At 41.1% G+C, this 12,645-nt stretch overlaps 1 protein-coding gene across 2 annotated transcripts in view; it reads right to left on the bottom strand.

The window, feature by feature from the left end:
* Nucleotides 1-7,914, bottom strand: part of LOC121147415 (activating transcription factor 7 interacting protein) — a 76,504-nt gene extending 68,590 nt beyond the window's left edge. For both annotated transcript variants that reach the window (XM_040967276.1, XM_040967283.1), the window contains exon 1: nt 7,780-7,914. The gene's annotated coding sequence lies outside the window, so the exon portion shown is untranslated. The remainder of the gene's footprint in view (nt 1-7,779) is intronic.
* Nucleotides 7,915-12,645: the final 4,731 nt, after the last annotated feature.

The following is a 12,645-nucleotide window of genomic DNA, read 5'->3' as shown; positions in this document are numbered from 1 at the left end:
ACCTTTCAGTTTTAAGATTTCACTGTGTGGTTAGCAGAGTTGAACTCTGAAGTCTATAGAAAACTATGTCACAGGAACTAGCATTGTGGCATGGCAGTAAAGCCCCACATCACACTATTGCTACTGTGTGCTCTGCTGTTCCACTTCCCCTCCAGCTCCCTGCTAACTGCCTGGGAAAGCAGCAGAAGATGGCCCCCGTCACCCACCAGCGAGCCAGAGAAGACGGTCCCGGCTCAGCTTCAACCACTAAGGTCACTTCAGGACTGAATCAGCAGATGGAAAATTTATCCCTGACTCTCCCTTTCTCTAACACTGATTTTCAAACAGATAAATAACTTAAAAAGATGGTAAAATGTTACCACTACTGTTATAAACAGCTTTATGATGTTGAATATTCATTGCTTAATTCTAAGATTTTTGAACTTTAATATTTTTAAAGGATGTATAAAGCTTTCTTTACCTTCTAAAATAAATTTTAACCCAGTATGCTCCTCTCTGTATATCTGACTTTGCAATAAAAATAAATAAATCTTAAAAAAAAAAAAGAATTTCAAGTCTCATCAATAGTTGCCTTGGCAGGGCCAAACCAAACAATCTCACTGGCCTTATTGACCCACAGGCCATTCCCTACCTCCTCTGGCTTAGACAGAACTGACTGGGAAGCAGGAAGATAAGCAGAGACAATGACAACTATCCTACATGCCCTTAACCAAACATTCCACTAACTGATCGTTCTCCCCAAAGCAAGCAAAGAATTCGGAAAACAATATCCATATTTAAGATTGCTATATCCAAGAAAGGCAATGAGTGCTGACTGTAGAGAGCCCTCGTCTTCTTTTTCAGAATACCAGCAAACAGAAATTCAAAGGCCATTTTCTGGAGGTATCTGACTGGCACAAAACAACATCTAGGGATTGGTGGGCAGCTCCTTAAAAATGGCCCACCGAGTTACCCTATATCAAAGTTTTAAAGTGTTAGATCTACATATTCTAATCAATATTTTAACCTTCCACATCACATTATGTAGTCAGCCAAAAAAAATCGGACTCAACTAAGAAAACTAGCATGGAACAAATACGCACAAAAAAAAAAAATCAACAATGGAGAAACAACACATTCTAAGGAAATATATTGCATTCTTCACTCAAGAATAGAATGTCAAGAATGTAGCTATTACTAAAACCAAAGAACAAATAGAAAATAACAACATAATGGAAAACAACTCATTAGAATGACTAGACAATGAAGAAATCTACTAAGGGATGGGCGAGGGGAGGGGAAGAAAGAAAGAGGTTATAATCACAAGGAAAAGACAAAGTTGAGATACCCATCCAAAAATGCATACTGGAATGACATACTGACAAAAGAAAAACATCACCCATGAAATCAATGAATAAACCATTCCCAAATTAAAAGGCAAGAGCTGCTAGACCAAAATAGCCCAAAGATTAGCAGCAATCAGTAATAAACAGGTCCACATCAAGGCAGGTTACAGTGAAATTTACAAACAGTGGAGACAAATGACTCTACAAGCTTTCACAGCAGGGGCTGGGATCTGAAATAAGAATGGCATCAGATTCCTCAGTAGCAGTAACAAAAGCAGGGAAAAAGCAGTACCTTTAGAATTTTGAAGTAAAGTTATTTCATCTGAGAGTTCTATACCCAGCCAAACTATCAATCAAGCACAAAACTGCAAAATAACATTTTTTTTAGACACACTTGGTCTTAAAATTTATGTACTTCCTATGCTCCCCATCTCAAAAAGCTAGTGGACAATGTGTTTCCTCTCCACTTAAGATAAAATAAATAAAAAGACATGGCATATAAAAGATAAAGTTCTAGAACAACAGCAAAGGGAATTTTCACAATAAGAAAGAAAACTCTAAGGAAAACAGTTATACACAAAACAAACAGAGCAACTTACCCAAAATGCAGCACTGAACTCAAGAAATAAACAAGATTTTTGGCAGCCATTCTACTTGAGGCAATAAATGTGTTTTATAAACCTTTAGTCTTCTACATAAACACCAGAGGATCTTTAGTAAAGGAATACACCATACCATAATAACGATTATACAAAAAAGACTAATAGATACAGATATTATAGTACATAGCTCACATTACCCTTATGAATCAAGATCTATCATAACTTTTAAGAAGAGTCAAACGTTTCACGATTCTGTTAGTGCAGTTAGTAACCTTTTTAGATAGATTAGTAAAACACTAGCAAAATAAAAATTACCTGGGACTATGTGAATTCATCTGATTGCCTTTAGCATTTTCTTTTTAATGGCCATAAAAGAAAAACATGCTTCTGAACTTGTTTTAAAATTTAAGGTTAGGGGCCCGGTGGCCTAGTGGCTAAAGTCCTTGCCTTGAACCCACCGGGATCCCATATGGGCATTGGTTCTAATCCCAGCAGCTCCACTTCCCATCCAGCTCCCTGCTTGTGGCCTGGGAAAGTAGTCAAGGATGGCCCAAAGTCTTGGGATTCCTGCACCTGCGTGGGAGATCTGGAAGAAGTTCCTGGATCCTGGATTCAGATCGGCACAGCACCGGCTGTCGAGATCACTTGGGGAGTGAATCATTGGACAGAAGATCTTCCTCTCTGTCTCTGCTCTTCTCTGTATATCTGACTTTCCAATAAAAATAAATAAATCTTAAAAAAAAAAAAGACATATTTCTAATAAGGGTAATAGGACAGATCCCTGGTCAATGGTCCAAAGACTAGGCTGGAAATGACGCACACCATCAAACTTCTCTGCTCATCTTCAAAACAACAGATTCCCTTCTTATGGTGCAGGCTTTTACTTTTGATAAGATGGAAGGCATTATCATTGAAATGACTGACCAATAAAAGAGATCCTTTCTCGATCTTGATAGCTCTCTCATGGGATTCCTATTCTAACATGCAACTGAAAGCCGTATTGGCTGACAAGAACAACCCAGGGGAAAGGATCCAGTAGTTTCCATGAGGACACTACTGACTCACATTATCATCATGGGAAGAGACTCCCAAACTATAGGTTCAAAGCTAGTTATTCCCAATTATGAGATACTGAGATACACAAAGATACACAAAGTATTTAACACGGATCTTCTCAACTGTGTAAACAATGGTAAAAAAAAATCCAAAAGTACTTAACATACAAAGATGAAAAACTGCAGAGCAGATATTTCTGACTGCAACATTCTTTAAAAATCATCTGCATTTCCAGACTTTCATATGTATACAAGCCCATTTTGAAAGAATTTCAGAAAAGCACCATCAACTGTACAAGTAAGTCACTTCCACTGTTATTAAAGGTGGCCAAGAAAATGCTACAGTAGCTCTCTTTAATAGAAAATCCATATAACCAAATTTTAGAACTAAAAACATTCACATACATATAAATTAACACTGGTAGCTGTGGTTCACTTGTTCTTGAAATTTGAAGATGTTCTCACACTCCCTGAAACTCACTCTGTCTCCAATACAAAAGGGTTTCCACTAAGCAACTTAAAGCATATATAAACAAAATTCAACTTTGTGGAAGTCACTTCTCAGCTGTAAACAAACTAAAACGCTAGTAGAAAAGTCCTAACTTACAGTGCGAACAGTAGGATAATCTGAAAAAGAAAACAGCCCAACAATAAACAGTCTTGGACTCAGTTAACAAAAGGAGGTCAGGTGTGCAAGAATTTTTAAAAAGAAGAGCCTCTACTAGCTTTTCTTCTTGTAACTACGAGGGCAGTGACAGAACTACGACCACTCCCCAGAGCTACCTGACAGCAATCAGGTACTCCACTATCTAATACTGTGAAACCATTCCCTGCTTTTGATTTACACTCTGCTCCACAGCAGTTAGCAATCCAGGAACTTTATCCTCTTCTGAAAAATTTTTCAGAGACCTCAAAACTCGAACAACCATAAAAGAAGTCTTTCTGAACTAAAGTATACACTAGTTTGGCTCCTCAGATATATTAAAAAGTAACTGAAGGATCTCTACAACTCAGAAGCACTAATATGGAAATTAGCATAATGAACATGCTACAAATACTTGGTTCAGCTCTGGAAATGTCATATGTCTTGGGCAAGCGATATACTAGTTATCCTGAATTGATCATGTATATATTGAAATACCATACTCAAAAGAATGTACTTTCATTATGTAATAGGTGGAAAAAAAACGCTTTATTGTTGACAGCAATTTTGAGCATTTCATATAGCATATAGCACTAAAGCACACATACAATATATAGCCAGCCCAACAGCAAACAAAACAAGGAAGTACTGCTTTAAGATAAAGTTCAAGGGTCAGCATTGTGGTGTAGGGTGTTAGGCCACCATCTGCAATGCTGACACCTCATCTGGACACCAGTTCATGTCCTGGGTGCTCCACTTTTGATCCAGCTCACTGCTAATACGCCTGGGAGAACAGCAGAAGATGGCACTGTAATCCAAACCTGGATGGAATTCCAAGCCCATGGGCTGGCCCAGCCCCAGCTGTTGCAGCCATTTGGGAAGTGAACCATCAGACAGAAGATGTATCACTGGAACAGTAGATTTCAAATGAATAAATGAATCTTCTTAAAAATTACACACAATGGTTCTTACCTATTCCTATTTTCTTATGTTTTTTTCTTACAATATATTTGTTTGTTTGAAAGAGCCACAGAAAGAAGGGGAGAGACAGAGAGAAGCAGAGAGAAAGAGCACACGTGCACTCCCATTCACTGTTTCACTCCCTAGATGGCCCCAACAGCCACAGCTGAGCCAAGCAGAAACCAGGAGCCAGGAGCTTCTCCCGGATCTCCCAAGTGAGTGGCAGGAGTCCAAGCACATGGACCATCTTCCGCTGGTTTCCCCAGATCATTAATAGGGAGCTGGAACGGAAGTGGAGCAGCCAGGACTTAAATCAGTGCCCATACAGGAAAAATTTTAATTCACACTTTATATTAAAAAAAAAAAGCTAATAGCTACTATTGTTCATCCACCCTATTGCGGGAGATTATGGACAATGTTTTTTTTTTTTAACCAATTTTGCAAATTACTTTAAAAGGTCTTTGAGACATAGTTCATGATTCATGTACAAGGATGTTCACTAAAGCATTACTTATAATAGACAAATAAACAACATGTTCACTAAAGCTTAATAAGTCACAATACATTCTTATTGGACATAGTACGTAACTATTCAAAAACATGCATAAAAAATATTTGACAACTTAGGATATGTTCACAATATGGTATTAGGTAACCACTAAAAAATATACCATGTAAGAATAATAATAAAATAGAATAATATTGACAATACTAAGTTAAAAAGGATAGAATGAAATTATAATCCCCCCAAAAAACAAAATACAAAAAAAGAAATTACAATCCCAATGATAATGCTAGATAAATCCATAAACATCTGTAGATTGATCAATTATGGGAAAGTCACTGAAAAAAACCTCCAAAATATTTAAGCTAGACATTTCTAAACGTTGCTAATTACTTGTCAGCATTTTCCAAATGATCTACGGTTAAGTCAGAAATATTACGACTATATTTAATACATTCTCAAATTAAGAAAAATATGTTTATGATTTCATCATTAAAATTTGTTGTTTGTAATATAACCTTCATGCTTAAATAACTTATTATTCATTCCTAGTCTGAATATTTAGGTATGCTGGACAGGTGTCCAAATTTTGTGACATCAAGTGCTTGTTCTGTCACAACATCTACTAAAATTGGAATTAAATTTTGTCACATAAATATCAAACTAAAATTTCAAAACATTTTTCCCTTGACAGAATACTAAAGAGTTAATGTTCAGAAAAATCATTAACCTTGGTAAATTACAAAACTACATCTACATCGCTTCTCGGCCTTTTGGCTAAGATTTACCACTTAGCAAACTGGACATCTTTCTCATCAATAATATTTAAAATGCAAATTATGTGCTTCTGTGTTTTCAAGTATCTCTTATGACCTTCAACATTAACTTAGAAGCAAGCATGTTTATATTCAAAGGAAAATGTAAGTCTAAATATAGAAACTAAAAGTTCTATTTACAGCCCAAAGGCCAAGTTCTTTTCTTAACCTGAATATGTATGTGAACATAACAAACATCATACACATACATATGTATGTACACACACACACACAGAAGATACAGCATATTTTCAATTCTAAAGCACCTGAAAGAGCAAGGTGGGGGAAGGAAGGGAGGAGAGGGGTGCGTGACAGCCACTCCAGAAGTCTAGAAGGAACAGGATTACACACATTCCTGAGCATAAGACATCAGAGGAGTCAGGAATTACATCAGAACAAATTAAAATTCTGTTGAGCAACACCATAATTTTTCCTCTAAGTCCATTCTATCCCATGTGTGATGTCATTTAAAAATCCACCAACCAAGAGTGTTCCTTTCAATTACATCCACTTAATACTTTCTAATGGGATTTGTTTAGGGCAATGAAAATGTGCCCAACCTAGCCAAGATCATAAAGCAATAACCTTCTCTTCACTTGACAACACACTTACTCAAACTCTAGAGTTAAAAACCAATCAGGAAACGGATTGTTGTATAGAAGAGCCACAGATAAAGTTTATGACACCACTTACAAGTTTTCAGTCTAGTAAGAAGAATTTGAACAATGGTAGAATATTAAATCTTACATAATATCTCCCAGATGTGTTATGTAAGATTTAAATATAGTGACACTGTCATATTTAACTAATCAGTAGCATACTTAATATTACCTTGTTTACAAAACTCAACCAGTAGCACACTTACAATTTTTTAGAAGTCACGATTTTATCTTTTACACATGACCATAATGCTAAAACCATTTACTAGCATAATTATTGATTGCCTCACTAAAGGCCTCTGTCAGCATAACCGGGAGTTCTCTGTAGAAAGTGTCAGCTCTTACGTATCACAAGCAAAAATTCTAAAATGTGCTCATTAAAGGGTAATAATAACTAAAGTAGCAATGAACAAATGATCAAAGGGCCAAAAACTTGTAAAACTCAAATGCTCAGTAGCATACAAACTTTTTACAAATATTAACAGTCTTAAATATTTTTTGAAAAAAAAAATTCAGATTTTATTTTAAACTAAACAGTATGCTCTTCCACTGTCTCCCTACATAGAGCCAAAACTAGCATCATTTCTATTTTGCAAACATTCCCCACATTCATAATAGAATTGGTAAAAACCGGGTTGAAAATGTATTTACAAATTTTCGGTTCAAATAAATGCAGTTCCCCTCCGAACCGCATAAACTGCTGTTCTTCCTCTCCATAAACATAAACCTGATTCTAGCACAACCCTGAGGTAACAATCATAATCGAGAACCACAAGTGACAACCATTTTTCATAGAAAATTAAGCCCCCAGTTTCTCAAAAGAATCGGAGAAACTGGACAGTTTGAGGTGGGTACAGAAGCGCAACATAAGCCCAACACTTCCCTTGAAACTCGTGAGCTTTGGAGAGGCATAAAACGAAACCCTTCAAGAGTCAGGAAAATTAAACCTAGAACCCAAATGGCGCCCAACAAGAACATTAGATCGCGAAAATGAATATTGCGCTTGCGCAGCCACCGCCCCGGCCGCTGCACAACTGCAGCTAGAGCCCGACCCCGCCGGATCACGTGCTCCCATGCAGCGCCGCCCGCAGCGCCGCAGCCGCGCAGGCGCACACGCAGCGCCCGCAGCCGCCATACTGCGGTCCTGGCTCTCCTGAAAATACAATAGTCATTTCAGAAAATGTGGTGAGAACAGCCCTGGGGAATCCTTTATACCTTTCGGGGCAGGAGCTGAGGGAGGGGGAACCACGTTCCTTCCTACAGTCCCGTCCCGCGCAGCCGTCCCCCACGCTGCCGCCGGTCTTGCGCGCTCCAGTCGCCGCGCTGCCGCCGCCACTGCCGCCGCCACTGCCGCCGCCTCCGCAGATTCAAAAACAAACCCGCTTCTCCCTTGCACGCGCCGAGGCCGTTATGCAAATTGTTGTGGGCGGGGCTCCGCGGTCGTCCTGGCGGCCACGCCCACCGTGCGAGCAGCCAATAAGCGCGCGGTCTCTCCCTTTCCCCATGCAAATCTCCTGGTTTTTTATTTGAATGAGGGCCTTTGGCCCCGCCCCCGGCCCGGGAAAAAGGAGCGCAGCCCGAGGTGCTGTCGCTGCGCCTTGCAGCGGCGCTGTGGCGATAGCTTGGGAGCCGCTGCCCAGGGCGGTGAGGAGCACTTGAGGAGCGCCCTCTATGCGACTGGGTAAAGAAGGAAGTTCAGTAAGAGAGTTAAAAAGAGCTGAGAGAAACTGTTTCTGGAAAAGGCTGGAGTATCGTGATGAAGTCCTGGTTGACAAAGTACACTGGAACCGTGTTAGTCCTCAAGGAATGGAGGAAACATCTTTATGTGACTCTGTCGCACAGGAAGCGCATGTACCTCGTCCCACCGGAAGTTGTTCCTCTCTTTGCTTGTGGTGTTGCCAGCCCTTCAAGAGGTGCGCAGGGTCGCCACCCACCCGCTTGGGACATTTGTGCTGTGTCCAACCTCTGCAGTTCGACCCCTATGAGGAATTTGTTACTCTGTTTGATAAGCGTTGTTCAACTCCTTAGAGAAGTCTAAGAAACAAGCAAATGTTTATGTACCTTGCAAAGCAAAAACAGCCTGAGAAATACTTACACTAAAGGTTCGGTTATCGTTTTTTATGTAATTTCCCTTACTTGTTATTTGTTCACCCTGTGTACACCAAGCAATTCCTGTGTTCCAGATATAACTTAGGTGCGTGTCCACAAGAATGCTCTACCTAATTGGAAAAGACAAGAAATGTTTTAAGTGATAAAGACTTTTCACTAATTTAGTTCACTCATTTAATTGATTACTTCACTGCATGTTGTTTGAAAGGCGGACAGACCTTCAGGTGCCACTTCTCTGACCACATGCCGACCACAGGCAGCAGCAGGAGCTGCAGAAGGCGCAGCCCGGCTTCCCTCGAGGGGTGCCAGGTGGGTGGCAGAGATGCAGGGACGCCGTCTTCTGCCTCCCATCTTGTCAGTAGCAGAAAGCAGCTTGCAAAGCAGGCTGGGACTCATGCCAGGCACTCGAGCATGCTATGTGAGCATCCCAGGTCTTCGTCACTATGCCAACACCTGCCCGGGCAGCAGACATCAGCATCACTCAGTTAATACTCATTTTTTTTTATAACTTTAGCTTTTGAATTTGTTTGAAATATAGATGCTCTTCTAGGCGTGTCCTTAATGTGGACATGGAGAATCAGAAAAGCCTCCTGAGAAGTCATTTCTAACACAAGGAATCATTTCATAGTTTTTAAAATTTAAGCTGAATTTTATCTTAAAAACAATGGGAATTCTTATATGATGTTGAAGTCAGAAAATAATACAACTATATTGCATTCTTTTTTAGACTTATTTACTTGAGAGAATTGGAATTATGACTGTTTATGAACTATACTACTGTAATAATATAGAGGATTTCAATATGGGGGAGTGCTTGGGGAAGGGTAGAGAAAAATCCCAGAGCCGATAGAACTGTCATAAAATAATAATTTAAAAAAAAAGAAAAACAGAATTGAATAAAGTTCTTAAGATTTCTCTCTGTATACTTTCTAAAAGCAAAAAGCTGAGGCCTTGAGTGAGGAATGGGGTGGGGCAGGGTGGGGCAGACTGGGGAGGGGTGGGGTGGAAATTCTCAAAGGGGTGGGGAAGGGGAAATATACAAAAATGAAAACAATAGATTAAATAAATAAAACCAAATAAAAAGCAATCCTTTTTAGAATGGTCTGTTCTCAAATATGCAAATGGCAAGAGGAGAAATAATTGAATATTTGCCCAATGCTTTGTCAGTTTTCTTTCATATATTCATATTCATTATTGGCATCCCTAACACCTCAAATATGGCAGTTTGAATAATTTGAATCTCCCCAGTTGTCCTCAGATGCACATTTATCATCTCTCTTCAGATGATTCATTGATTCATTCAACAAATGCAGAATTTCTAAGTTACCCACACATTCTTCCAGGCATTGGAGACACCCAGAGGAAATGACACTGACTGTAATTCAGTCACATATTCAGAGAAACATTACAATGTCATGAAGTACTAAGTATAAAGTATAAAAGAAATATAAAACAAGAGAACTAAAGCTTTCTTCATAGTATATGAGGCACACTCATAGAAGAGAGTATAATACTGTATACATATAAGTGACCGTTAAATGCAAGAGAAAGAGAATCCAAGTTCAGTAACAAGAAAATCCAAATAGAATATGAAATGAAACTGAATAATGAAAAAGGCTTTCCCTGGCCCAGCCCCAGATGTCCTGGCCATTTGGCCTTTTGCCTTTCAAGTGAATAAAAACTTTTATTACTATTATTATTTTTTTTAATTTGAAAGTCAGATATACAGAAAGGAGAGATAGATATGAAGATCTTATATCTGCTGATTCACTTCCCAAGTGACTGCAACGGCTGGAGCTGCGTCAATCTAAAGCCAGGAGCCAGAACCTCTTTCAGGTCTCCCACGCGGGTGCAGGGACCTTAGGATTTCAGATGTTCTCGACTGCTTTCCCAGGCCACAAGCAGGGAGCTGGGTGGGAAGCAGGGCTGCTGGGATTAGAACTAGCGCTCAAATGGGATCCTGGCACATGCAAGGCAAGGACTTTCGCCTCTAGGCCACCGCGCCAGGGCCAAAAAGTCCTTTTCTAAGGAAAAAAAAATCTGTCTCTTCTCTGTGCCATATTGTCTTTTCAATAAATAAATCAATCTGAAGAAGAAAGGAAAAGAATCATTTCTGAGGAGAGAGTGTCTTTACTGACTTGATGAAGAAAGCAACCATCTTGAAAGTCAGGACTAGGGCCTGCACTCATAGTCGCAAGGAATTCTGCCAACTAACCAAATGAGCTTGCAAACTCTTCACCAGAACCGCAGATAAAAATTCACTAAGATGCTATGTCCTGAAACCGAATCTCTCAACGCAAGGTCTGCTCGGAGACTGGGTTATAGCCCTGCCAACCTGACGTTATCTGCTTAGAGAAACCCACCAGTGAGTCCCATGCTTATTCTGGTCGCCGTCCTGACAGGAATGCCAGCAGGTTGCAAGATCTACGGCCTCGGCTCCCACTCCAACCCCTTCGGTTTTACCCGGCTGGCTCCGCCCACAGGAAGATGGCCCCACCCCGCCGGCTCCGCCCAGATCGGGCTAACAGGAAACAGGAAGGGCAGATTCAGGCGGCTGTTTCCTGTCCGGCCTGGGAGCCACCTTCTGTCAGTCCCTCCTCTTCTGGCCCTGCCTGACGACCCCAGTGGAAGTAGAACTGTAAATGGACTATAGGCCCTGCTCCAGCCACCTTAGTCTGAGTGGGTAAGGTTCTTCGTGAAGAACCGAGCCTCGGTAGTCAGTGTGTGGACTTTCCAGAAAATGTCGACGTCGTTCCTGGGGACGCCCTGTGCCTCAGAGGAAACCTGCGCCCAGATTTCAGTCACTGTCAAGACCCGCTTTCTCCTTGACTGGAGAAAGGGGCTGGGGCGGACAGATGGCGGGGAAACAGAACAGAGCTGGCGAGCCGTTTGCACTGTGCTAGTCTAGTCATGGCCCGAACATGAGGGAACCCTGCACCCTCTGTCACTGAACTCCTCACTCAGGTAAACAGAATTCCTGCTGCAATCTGAACATTCTTGAGAAGAAATACATCCTCAGGCTTGGTGGGAGGACTGGCGTTGTTGCTTGTTCTGTGTTTCAAACCCAGGAAGGTGAGCTAGGGGCCGGCGTTGTGATGAGTCAGGCAACCCGGGCCTGCCTCCTGTGTCTGAGGAGGGGGTTCTGGCTCCCAGTGCTGCGCTTTGCACCCTGCTCCCTGAAATGTTCCTGAGAAAGCTGCAGGAGCATGGGCCCCTGCCTTCCACATGGGAGACCGGGATCCAGTTCCTGGCTTTAGCGCAGCCACTGCTGGGGTGTGAGCCAGCTATGGAATCTTGATCTACCTCTCCCTCTCTCCCCCTCCCGCCCTCCTCCGGTCTCCCTCTCCCCTCCAGCCTTATCCTGTCTCTCTGCCTTTCAAACAAATAAGTAAAAGCTTACAAAAAAAAAAAAAAAAAGTCAGTCCTTGAAGGAAATGACATTGCATTTGTTTCCAAATTCATCTGCTTTGATTCAACAGACCACATCAGTTCATGAGGATATCCAAAAAATTGGAAGGTAGTTATCTAAGCCATTTGTAAAGGGAACAATCCAGCAGACCGATTAATTAACATCTATGAATTGTCCAGCTACATCAGTAAGACCCTGGAACATAAAACGAACTTGTGATATTTTAACGGTGCAATGAAAGACATTGATGGCCAGGGGGGAGAGGTCTTCACTGTTCACTGGGAAACGATCGGTGTTGCAGTTAGACTGGGCAGAGCAGCCTCTGCTCCCCTCGTGTGCGAGGCTCATGTATTTAAAAGAACAGAGGAATGCCTTTGTTCTAGCAGCTCTGACCCCCAGGCTTACCCTAATGGGAACTGTGACCTTGAGCAGCTGCTCTAATACTGTTACCAGCCTAGAACAGTCCCCAGGGTATTGCTTCCTATTCCTTGTTGCATGTCCTCCCAACAAAAGTGGAATGCTGTGAAGGTCAGTGGTTTGAGACACACGAGAGCTTTCAATTA

The sequence above is a fragment of the Ochotona curzoniae genome, unplaced genomic scaffold (assembly GCF_017591425.1).
Source record: "Ochotona curzoniae isolate NIBS_2020 unplaced genomic scaffold, NIBS_Ocur_1.0 contig_1482, whole genome shotgun sequence".
In the NCBI taxonomy this organism is placed as follows: Eukaryota; Metazoa; Chordata; class Mammalia; order Lagomorpha; family Ochotonidae; genus Ochotona; species Ochotona curzoniae.
The sequence above is the reverse complement of the archived record's forward strand: the minus strand, read 5'-3'. Positions and strand labels throughout refer to the sequence as shown.